This window comes from Rhinopithecus roxellana, chromosome 5, assembly GCF_007565055.1.
Source record: "Rhinopithecus roxellana isolate Shanxi Qingling chromosome 5, ASM756505v1, whole genome shotgun sequence".
NCBI classification, from domain to species: Eukaryota; Metazoa; Chordata; class Mammalia; order Primates; family Cercopithecidae; genus Rhinopithecus; species Rhinopithecus roxellana.
The window spans coordinates 63,107,730-63,120,084 of NC_044553.1; positions in this window are offsets into that span (position 1 = coordinate 63,107,730).

Below are 12,355 nucleotides of genomic sequence, written 5' to 3' on the forward strand. Positions count from 1 at the left end.
TTGCAGAATCCACGAGAACAGTGTTAGCAAACTGTTCCAAGAAGGGAAGGGTGGAATTCTTTGTGATGAAGTCACACATCGGAAGGCAATCTCTCAGAAAGTTTCTCTGTAGTTATTATGTGAGGACATTTCCTTTTTCACCATGGGCCCCTATGGGCTACCAAATATCACTTTCCAGATTCCACGAAAAGAGTGTTAGCAAACTGCTTCTTGAGGCATAGGTTGTAACTCTGTGAGATGAATTCACAGATCAGAAAGAAGTTTCTCAGAAAGCTTCTTTCACGTGTTGAATGGATGAAATTTCCTTTATCAGCGTAGGCCTCAATGCGATCCAAGGAAGCCCTTCTCAGCTTCCTAACAGACAGTGTTAATGGACTGCTCCACGAAACATAAGCATAACTCTGTGAGATGAATTCACACATCACCAAGAAGTGCCCAAGAAAGCTTCTTTCCAGTTTTCATCCGTGGATATTTCCTTTGTCACCGAAACATTCATTGCGCTATGAAATACCAAAATGCAGATTTCCAGAAAACTGTGTGAACAAACTGATCACTGAAGAGAAACGTGTAACTCTGTGAGTTGCATTCACACATGGCAATGCGGTTTCTCGGAAAGCTTCTCTTCAGTTATTATGTGAGGATAATTCCTTTTTCACCCTAGCCCTCAATGTGCTCCCAAATATACCTTTGCAGATTCCACGAGAACAGTGTCAACAATCTGTTCCATGAAGGGAAGGGTGGAACTCTGAGTGATGAAGTCCCACATCAGAAAGCAATCTCTCAGAAAGTTTCTCTGTAGTTATTATGTGAGGACATTTCCTTTTTCACCATGGGCCCCTATGGGCTACCAAATGTCACTTTCCAGATTCCACGAAAAGAGTGTTAGCAAACTGCTTCTTGAGGCATAGGTTGTAACTCTGTGAGATAAATTCACAGATCAGAAAGAAGTTTCTCAGAATGCTTCTTTCACGTTTTGAACGGATGAAATTTCCTTTATCAGGGTAGGCCTCAATGCGATCTAAGGAAGCCCTTCTCAGCTTCCTCAAAGACAGTGTTAACGGACTGCTCGACGAAACATAAGTGTAACACTGTGAGATGAATTCAAACATCACGAAGAAGTTTTTAAAAAAGCTTCCTTCCAGTTTTCATCAGTGGATATTTCCTTGGTCACCGTAAGGTTCATTGTGCTATGAAATACCAAATTGCAGATTTCCAGAAAAATGTGTTAACAAACTGATCACTGAACAGAAACGTGTAATTCTGTGAGTTGCATTCACACATGGCAATGCGGTTTCTCAGAAAGCTTCTCTTTAGTTATTATGTGAGGATTATTCCTTTTTCACCCTAGCCCTCAATGAGCTCCCAAATATACCTTTGCAGAATGCACGAGAACAGTGTTAGCAAACTGTTCCAAGAAGGGAAGGGTGGAACTCTGTGTGATGAAGTCACACATGAGAAAGCAATCTCTCAGAAAGTTTCCCTGTAGTTATTATGTGAGGACATTTCCTTTTTCACCGTGGGCCCCTATGTGCTACCAAATATCACTTTCCAGATTCCAAGAAAAGAGTGTTAGCAAACTGCTTCTTGAGGCATAGGTTGTAACTCTGTGAGATGAATTCACAGATCAGAAAGAAGTTTCTCAGAAAGCTTCTTTCAGGTGTTGAACGGATGAAATTTCCTTTATCTGCGTAGGCCTCAATGCGTTCCAAGGAAGCCCTTCTCAGCTTCCTCAAAGACAGTGTTAATGGACTGCTCCAGGAAACAGAAGTGTATCTCTGTGAGATGAATTCACACATCACCTAGAAGTTTCCAAGAAAGCTTCTTTCCAGTTTTCATCTGCGGATGTTTCCTTTCTCACTGTAAGGTTCATTGCGCAATGAAATACCAAATTGCAGATTTCCAGAAAACTGTGTTAACAAACTGATCACTGAAGAGAAAAGTGTAACTCTGTGAGTTGCATTCAAACATCGCAATGCAGTTTCTCAGAAAGCTTCTCTTTAGTTATTCTGTGAGGATAATTCCTTTTTCACCCTAGCCCTCAATGAGCTCCCAAATATACCTTCGCAGAATCCACGAGAACAGTGTTAGCAAACTGTTCCAAGAAGGGAAGGGTGGAACTCTGTGTGATGAAGTCACACATCACAAAACAATCTCTCAGAAAGATTCTCTGTAGTTATTATGTGAGGACATTTCCTTTTTCACCATGGGCCCCTATGGGCTACCAAATGTCACTTTCCAGATTCCACGAAAAGAGTGTTAGCAAACTGCTTCTTGAGGCATAGGTTGTAACTCCGTGAGATGAATTCACAGATCAGAAAGAAGTTTCTCAGAAAGCTTCTTTCACGTTTTGAACGGATGAAATGTCCTTTATCAGCGTAGGCCTCATTGCGATCCAAGGAAGCAGTTCTCAGCTTCCTCAAAGACAGTGTTAATGGACTGCTCCACGAAACATAAGTGTAACTCTGTAAGATGAATTCAAACATCACCAAGAAGTTTCTAAGAAAGCTTCTTTCTAGTTTTCATCTCTGGATATTTCCTTTGTCACCGTCAGGTTCATTGCGCTATGAAATACCAAATTGCAGATTTCCAGAAAACTGCGTTAACAAACTGATCACTGAAGAGAAACGTGTAACTCTGTGAGTTGCATTCACACATGGCAATGCAGTTTCTCAGAAAGCTTCTCTTTAGTTGTTATGTGAGGATAATTCCTTTTTCACCCGAGCCCTCAATGAGCTCCCAAATATACCTTTGCAGAATCGACGAGAGCAGTGTTAGCACACTGTTCCAAGAAGGGAATTGTGGAACTCTGTGTGATGAAGTCACACATCAGAAAGCAATCTCTCAGAAAGTTTCTCTGCAGTTAATATGTGAGGACATTTACTTTTTCACCATGGGCCCCTAGGGTCTGGCAAATATCACTTTCCAAATTCCACGAAAAGAGTGTTAGCAAACTGCTTCTTGAGGCATAGTTTGTAACTCTGTGAGATGAATTCACAGATCAGAAAGAAGTTTTTCAGAAAGCTTATTTCACATTTTGAACGGATGAAATTTCCTTTATCAGTGTAGGCCTCAATGAGATACAAGGAAGCCCTTCTCAGCTTCCTCAAAGACAGTGTTAATGGACTCCTCCACGAGACATAAGTGTAACTCTGTGAGATGAGTTCACACATCACCAAGAAATTTCTAAGAAAGCTTCTTTCTAGTTTTCATCTGTGGATATTTCCTTTGTCACCGTCAGGTTCATTGCACTATGAAATATCAAATTGCAGATTTCCAGAAAACTGTGTTAACAAACTGATCACTGAAGAGAAACGTGTAACTCTGTGAGTTGCATTCACATATGGCAATGCATTTTTTCAGAAAGCTTCTCTCTTGTTGTTATGTGAGGATAATTCCTTTATCACCCCAGCACTCAATGAGCTCCCAAATATACCTTGGCAGAATCCATGAGAACAGTGTTAGTAAACTGTTCCAAGAAGGGAAGGGTGGAACTCTGTGTGATGAAGTCACACATCAGAAAGCAATCTCTCAGAAAGTTTCTCTGTAGTTATTATGTGAGGACATTTCCTTTTTCACCATGGGCCCCTGTAGGCTACCAAATATCACTTTGCAGATTCCACGAAAAGAGTGTAAGCAAACTGCTTCTTGAGGCATAGTTTGTAACTCTGTGAGATGAATTCACAGATCAGAAAGAAGTTTCTCAGAAAGCTTCTTTCACGTTTTGAACGGATGAAATTTCCTTTAGCAGTGTAGGCCTCAGTGTGATACAAGGAAGCCCTTCTCAGCTTCCTCAAAGACAGTGTTAATGGACTGCTCCACGAAACATAAGTGTAACTCTGTGAGATGAATTCACACATCACCAAGAAGTTTCTAAGAAAGCTTCTTTCCCGTTTTTTTCTACGGATATTTCCTTTGTCACTGTAGGGTTCATTGCGCTATGAAGTACCAAATTGCAGATTTCCAGAAAACTGTGTTAACAAATTGATCACTGAAGAGAAACGTGTAACTCTGTGAGTTCCATTCACACATGGCAATGCAGTTTCTCAGAAAGTTTCTCTTAAGTTGTTATGTGAGGATAATTCCTTTTTCACCCTAGCCCTCAATTAGCTCTCAAATATACCATTGCACAATCCACGAGAACAGTGTTAGCAAACTGTTCCAAGAAGGGAATTGTGGAACTCTGTGTGATGAATCACACATCAGAAAGCAATCTCTCAGAAAGTTTCTCTGCAGTTATTATGTGAGGACATTTCCTTTTTCACCATGGGCCCCTAGGGTCTAGCAAATATCACTTTCCAAATTCCACGAAAAGAGTGTTAGCAAACTGCTTCTTGAGGCATAGTTTGTAACTCTGTGAGATGAATTCACAGATCAGAAAGAAGTTTTTCAGAAAGCTTCTTTCACGTTTCGAATGGATGAAATTTCCTTAATCAGCGTAGGCCTCCATGCGATCCAAGGAAGCCCTTCTCAGCTTCCTCAAAGACAGTGTTAATGGACTGCTCCGCGAAAAATAAGTGTAACTCTGTGAGATGAATTCACACATCACCAAGAAGTTTCTAAGAAAGCTTCTTTCTAGTTTTCATCTGTGGATAATTCCTTTGTCACCATCAGGTTCATTGCGCTATGAAATACCAAATTGCAGATTTCCAGAAAACTGTGTTAACAAACTGATCACTGAAGAGAAACGTGTAACTCTGTGAGTTGCATTCACACATGGCAATGCAGTTTCTCAGAAAGTTTCTCTTAAGTTGTTATGTGAGGATAATTCCTTTTTCACCCTAGCCCTCAATTAGCTCTCAAATATACCTTTGCAGAATCCACGAGAACAGTGTTAGCAAACTGTTCCAAGAAGGGAAGGGTGGAACTCTGTGTGATGAAGTCACACATCAGAAAGCAATCTCTCAGAAAGTTTCTCTGTAGTTATTATGTGAGGACATTTCCTTTTTCACCATGGGCCCCTATGGGCTTCCAAATATCACTTTCCAGATTCCACGAAAAGAGTGTTAGCAAACTGCTTCCTTAGGCATAGGTTGTAACTCTGTGTGATGAATTCACAGATCATAAAGAAGTTTCTCAGAAAGCTTCTTTCACGTTTCGTACGGATGATATTTCCTCAATCAGCGTAGGCCTCAATGCGATCCAAGGAAGCCCTTCTCAGCTTCCTCAAAGTCAGTGGTATTGGACTGCGCCACGAAACATAAGTGTAACTCTGTGGGATGAATTCACACATCACCAAGAAGTTTCTAAGAAAGCTTCTTTGTAGTTTTCATCTGTGGATATTTCCTTTGTCACCGTCAGGTTCATTGCGCTATGAAATACCAAACTGCAGATTTCAAGAAAACTGCGTTAAGAAACTGATCACTGAATAGAAACCTGTAACTCTGTGAGTTGCATTCACACATGGCAATGCAGTTTCTCAGAAAGTTTCTCTTTAGTTGTTATGTGAGGATAATTCCTTTTTCACCCTAGCCCTCAATGAGCTCCCAAATATACCCTTGCAGAATCCACGAGAACAGTGTTAGCAAACTGTTCCAAGAAGGGAAGGGTGGAACTCTGTGTGATGAAGTCACACATCAGAAAGCAATCTCTCAGAAAGTTTCTCTGTAGTTATTATGTGAGGACATTTCCTTTTTCACCATGGGCCCCTATGGGCTATCAATTATCACTTTCCAGATTCCACGAAAAGAGTGTTAGCAAACTGCTTCTTGAGGCATAGGTTTTAACTCTGTGAGATGACTTCACAGATCAGAAAGAAGTTTCTCAGAAAGCTTCTTTCACGTCTTGAACGGATGAAATGTCCTTTATCAGCGTAGGCCTCAATGCGATCCAAGGATGCCCTTCTCAGCGTCCTCAAAGACAGTGTTAATGGACTGCTTCACGAAACATAAGTGTAGCTCTGTGAGATGAATTCACACGTCACCAAGAAGTTTCTAAGAAAACTTCTTTCTAGTTTTCATTGGTGGATATTTCCTTTGTCACCGTAAGGTTCATTGCGCTATGAAATACCAAATTGCAGATTTCCAGAAAACTGCGTTAACAAACTGATCACTGAAGAGAAACGTGTAACTCTGTGAGTTGCATACACACATGGCAATGCAGTTTCTCAGAAAGCTTCTCTTTAGTTGTTATGTGAGGATAATTCCTTTTTCACCCTAGCCCTCAATGAGCTCCCAAATATACCCTTGCAGAATCCACGAGAACAGTGTTAGCAAACTGTTCCAAGAAGGGAAGGGTGGAACTCTGTGTGATGAAGTCGCACATCAGAAAGCAATCTCTCAGAAAGTTTCTCTGTAGTTATTATGTGAGGACATTTCCTTTTTCACCATGGGCCCCTATGGGCTATCAATTATCACTTTCCAGATTCCACGAAAAGAGTGTTAGCAAACTGCTTCTTGAGGCATAGGTTGTAACTCTGTGAGATGAATTCACACATCAGAAAGAAGTTTCTCAGAAGGCTTCTTTCACGTTTTGAACGGATGAAATGTCCTTTATCAGTGTAGGCCTCAATGCGATCCAAGGAAGCAGTTCTCAGCTTCCTCAAAGACAGTGTTAATGGACTGCTCCACGAAACATAAGTGTAACTCTGTGGGATGAATTCAAATATCACCAAGAAGTTTCTAAGAAAGCTTCTTTGTAGTTTTCATCTGTGGATATTTCCTTTGTCACCGTCAGGTTCATTGCGCTATGAAATACCAAACTGCAGATTTCAAGAAAACTGCGTTAAGAAACTGATCACTGAATAGAAACGTGTAACTCTGTGAGTTGCATTCACACATGGCAATGAAGTTTCTCAGAAAGCTTCTTTTTAGTTGTTATGTGAGGATAACTCCTTTTTCACCCTAGCCCTCAATGAGCTCCCAAATATACCTTTGCAGAATTCATAAGAACAGTGTTAGCAAACTGTTCCAAGTAGGGACGGGTGGAACTCTGTGTGAAGAAGTCACACATCAGAAAGCAATCTCTCAGAAAGTTTCTCTGTAGTTATTATATGAGGACATTTCCTTTTTCACCATGGGCCCATATGGGCTACCAATTATCACTTTCCAGATTCCACGAAAAGAGTGTTAGCAACCTGCTTCTTGAGGCATAGGTTGTAACTCTGAGAGATGAATTCACAGATCAGAAAGAAGTTTCTCAGAAAGCTTCTTTCACGTTTTGAACGGATGAAATTTCCTTTATCAGCGTAGACCTCAATGCGATCCAAGGAAGCCCTTCTCAGCTTCCTCAAAGACAGTGTTAATGGACTGCTCCACGAAACATAAGTGTAACTCTGTGAGATGAATTCAAACATCACCAAGAAGTTTCTAAGAAAGCTTCTTTCTAGTTTTCATCTGTGGATATTTCCTTTGTCACCGTCAGGCTCATTGTGCTATGAAATACCAAATTGCAGATTTCCAGAAAACTGTGTTAACAAACTGATCACTGAAGAGAAACGTGTAACTCTGAGTTGCATTCACACATGACAATGCAGTTTCTCAGAAAGCTTCTCTTTAGTTGTTATGTGACGATAATTCCTTTTTCACCGTAGCCCTCAATGAGCTCCTAAATATACCTTTGCAGAATCCACGAGAACAGTGTTAGCAAACTGTTCCGAGAAGGGAATGGTGGAACTCTGTGTGGTGAAGTCACACATGAGAAAGCAATCTCTCAGAAAGTTTCTCTGTAGTTATTATGTGAGGACATTTCCTTTTTCACCATGGGCCCCTATAGGCTACCAAATATCACTTTGCAGATTCCACGAAAAGAGTGTTAGCAAACTGCTTCTTGAGGCATAGTTTGTAACTCTGTGAGATGAATTCACAGATCAGAAAGAAGTTTCTCAGAAAGCTTCTTTCACGTTTTGAACGGATGAAATTTCCTTTATCAGTGTAGGCCTCAGTGTGATAGAAGGAAGCCCTTCTCAGCTTCCTCAAAACAGTGTTAATGGACTGCTCCACGAAACATAAGTGTAACTCTGTGAGATGAATTCACACATCACCAAGAAGTTTCTAAGAAAGCTTCTTTCTAGTTTTCATCTGTGGATAATTCCTTTGTCACCGTCAGGTTCATTGCGCTATGAAATACCAAATTGCAGATTTCCAGAAAACTGTGTTAACAAACTGATCACTGATGAGAAACGCGTAACTCTGTGAGTTGCATTCACACATGGCAATGCAGTTTCTCAGAAAGCTTCTCTTTAGTTCTTATGTGAGGATAATTCCTTTTTCACCCTAGCCCTCAATGAGCTCCCAAATATACCTTTGCAGTATACACGAGATCAGTGTTAGCAAACTGTTCCAAGAAGGGAAGGGTGGAACTCTGTGTGATGAATTCACACATCAGAAAGCAATCTCTCAGAAAGTTTCTCTGTAGTTATTATGTGAGGACATTTCCTTTTTCACCATGGTCCCCTATGGGCTACCAAATATCACTTTCCAGATTCCACGAAAAGAGTGTTAGTAAACTGCTTCTTGAGGCATAGGTTGTTCCTCTGTGAGATGAATTCACAGATCACAAAGTAGTTTCTCAGAAAGCTTCTTTCACGTTTTGAACGGATGAAATGTCCTTTATCAGCGTCGGCCTCAATGCGATCCAAGGAAGCCCTTCTCAGCTTCCTGAAAGACAGTGTTAATGGACTGCTCCACGAAACATAAGTGTAACTCTGTGAGATGAAATTCACATCTCACCAAGAAGTTTCTAAGAAAGCTTCTTTCTAGTTTTCATCTGTGGATATTTCCTTTGTCACCGTAAGGTTCATTGCGCTATGAAATACCAAATTGCAGATTTCCAGAAAACTGTGTTAACAAACTAATCACTGAAGAGAAACGTGTAACTCTGTGAGTTGCATTCACACATGGCAATGCAGTTTCTCAGAAAGCTTCTCTTAATTATTATGTGAGGATAATTCCTTTTTCACCGAAGCCCTCAATGGGCTCCCAAATATACCTTTGCAGAATCCACGACAACTGTGTTAGCAAACTGTTCCAAGAAGGGAAGGGAGGAACTCTGTGTGATGAAGTCACACATCAGAAAGGAATCTCTGAGAAAGTTTCTCTGTAGTTATTGTGTAAGGACCTTTCCTTTTTCACCATGGGACCCTATGGGCTACCAAATATCACTTTTCAGATTCCACGAATAGAGTGTTAGCAAACTGCTTCTTGAGGCATAGCTTGTACCTGTGTGAGATGAATTCACAGATCAGAAACAAGTTTCTCGGAAAGATTCTTTTACGTTTTGAATGGATGAAATTTCCTTTATCAGCGTAGGCCTCAATGCGATCCAAGGAAGCCCTTCTCAGCTTCCTCAAAGAAAGTGTTAATAGACTGCTCCAAGAAACATAAGTGTAACTCTGTGAGATGAATTCACAAATCACCAAGAGGTTTCTAAGAAAGCTTCTTTCTAGTTTTCATCTGTGGATATTTCCTTTGTCACCGTAAGGTTCATTGCGCTATGCAATAACAAATTGCAGATTTCCAGAAAACTGTGTCAACAAACTGATCACTGACGAGAAACATGTAACTCTGTGAGTTGCATTTACACATGGCAATGCGCTTTCTCGGAAAGCTTCTCTTTAGTTATTCTGTGGGGATAATTCCTTTTTCACCCTCGCCCTCAATGAGTTCCCAAATATACCATTGCAGAATCCATGACAACACTGTTAGCAAACTGTTCCAAGAAGGGACGGGTGGAACTCTGTGTGATGAAGTCACACATCAGAAAGCAATCTCTCAGAAAGTTTCTCTGTAGTTATTATGTGAGGACATTTCCTTTTTCACCATAGGAACCGATGGGCTACCAAATATCACTTTCCAGATTCCAAGAAAGGGTGTTAGCAAACTACTTCTTGAGGCATAGGTTGTAACTCTGTGAGATGAATTCACAGATCAGAAAGAAATTTCTCAGAAAGCTTCTTTCACGTTTTGAACGGATGAAATTTCCTTTATCAGCGTAGGCCTCAATGCGATCCAAGGAAGTCCTTCTCAGCTTCCTGAAAGACAGTGTTAATGGACTGTTCCACGAAACATAAGTGTAACTCTGTGAGATGAATTCACATCTCACCAAGAAGTTTCTAAGAAAGCTTCTTTCTAGTTTTCGTCTGTGGATATTTCCTTTGTCACCATAAGGTTCATTGCGCTATGAAATACCAAATTGCAGATTTCCAGAAAACTGTGTTAACAAACTGATCACTGAAGAGAAACGTGTAACTCTGTGAGTTGCATTCACACATGGCAATGCGCTTTCTCGGAAAGCTTCTCTTTAGGTATTATGTGAGGATAATTCCTTTTTCACCCTAGCCCTCAATGAGCTCCCTAATATACCTTTGCAGAATCCACGAGAACAGTGTTAGCAAACTCTTCCAAGAAGTGAAAGGTGGAACTCTGTGTGATGAAGTCACTCATCAGAAAGCAATCTCTCAGAAGGTTTCTCTGTAGTTAATATGTGAGGACATTTCCTTTTTCACCATGAGCCCCTATGGGCTACCAAATATCACTTTCCAGATTCCACGAAAAGAGTGTTAGCAAACTGCTTCTTGAGGCATAGTTTGTAACTCTGTGAGATGAATTCACAGATAAGAAAGAAGTTTCTCAGAAAGCTTCTTTCACGTTTTGAACGGATGAAATTTCCTTTATCAGCGTAGGCCGCAATGCGATCCAAGGAAGTCCTTCTCAGCTTCCTGAAAGACAGTGTTAATGGACTGCTCCATGAAACATAAGTGTAACTCTGTGAGATGAATTCACATCTCATCAAGAAGTTTCTAAGTATGCTTCTTTCTAGTGTTCATCTGTGGATATTTCCTTTGTCACCGTAAGGTTCATTGCGCTATGCAATACCAAATTGCAGATTTCCAGAAAACTGTGTTGACAAACTGATCACTGACGAGATACGTGTAACTCTGTGAGTTGCATTCACACATGACAATGCAGATTCTAGGAAAGCTTCTCTTTAGTTATTCTGTGATGATAATTCCTTTTTCACCCTAGCCCTCAATGAGCTCCCTAATATACCTTTGCAGAATCCACGAGAACAGTTTTAGCAAACTGTTCCAAGAAGGGAAGGGTGGAACTCTGTGTGATGAAGTCACACATCAGAAAGCAATCTCTCAGAAAGTTTCTCTGTAGTTATTATGTGAGGACATTTCCTTTTTCACCATGGGCCACTATGGGCTACCAAATATCACTTTCCAGATTGCACGAAAAGAGTGTTAGCAAACTGCTTCTTGAGGCATAGGTTGTAACTCTGTGAGATGAATTCACAGATCAGAAAGAAGTTTCTCAGAAAGCTTCTTTCACGTTTTGAAGGGATGAAATTTCCTTTATCAGCTTAGGCCTCAGTGCGATCCAAAGAAGCCCTTCTCACCTTCCTCAAAGACAGTGTTAATTGACTGCTCCACGAAACGTAAGTGTAACTCTGTGAGATGAATTCACACATCACCAAGAAGTTTCTAAGAAAGCTTCTTTCTAGTTTTCATCTGTGGATATTTCCTTTGTCACCGTAAGATTCATTGTGCTATGAAATGCCAAATTGTAGATTTCCGGTAAACTGTGTTAACAAACTGATAACTGACGAGAAACATGTAACTCTGTGAGTTGCATTCACACATGGCAATGCAGTTTCTCAGAAAGCTTCTCTTTAGTTATTCTGTGGGGATAATTCCTTTTTCACCCTAGCCCTCAATGAGTTCCCAAATATACCATTGCAGAATCCACGACAACACTGTTAGCAAACTGTTCCAAGAAGGGACGGGTGGAACTCTGTGTGATGAAGTCACACATCAGAAAGCAATCTCTCAGAAAGTTTCTCTGTAGTTATTATGTGAGGACATTTCCTTTTTCACCGTAGGGACCCGACGGGCTACCAAATATCACTTTCCAGATTCCACGAAAATGTGTTAGCAAACTACTTCTTGAGGCATAGGTTGTAACTCTGTGAGATGAATTCACAGATCTGAAAGAAATTTCTCAGAAAGCTTCTTTCACGTTTTGAACGGATGAAATTTCCTTTATCAGCGTAGGCCGCAATGCGATCCAAGGAAGTCCTTCTCAGCTTCCTGAAAGACAGTGTTAATGGACTGCTCCATGAAACATAAGTGTAACTCTGTGAGATGAATTCACATCTCACCAAGAAGTTTCTAAGAAAGCTTCTTTCTAGTTTTCATCTGTGGATATTTCCTTTGTCACCATAAGGTTCATTGCGCTATGAAATACCAAATTGCAGATTTCCAGAAAACTGTGTTAACAAACTGATCACTGAAGAGAAACGTGTAACTCTGTGAGTTGCATTCACACATGGCAATGCAGTTTCTCAGAAAGCTTCTCTTAATTATTATGTGAGGATAATTCCTTTTTCACCCTAGCCCTCAGTGAGCTCCAAATAT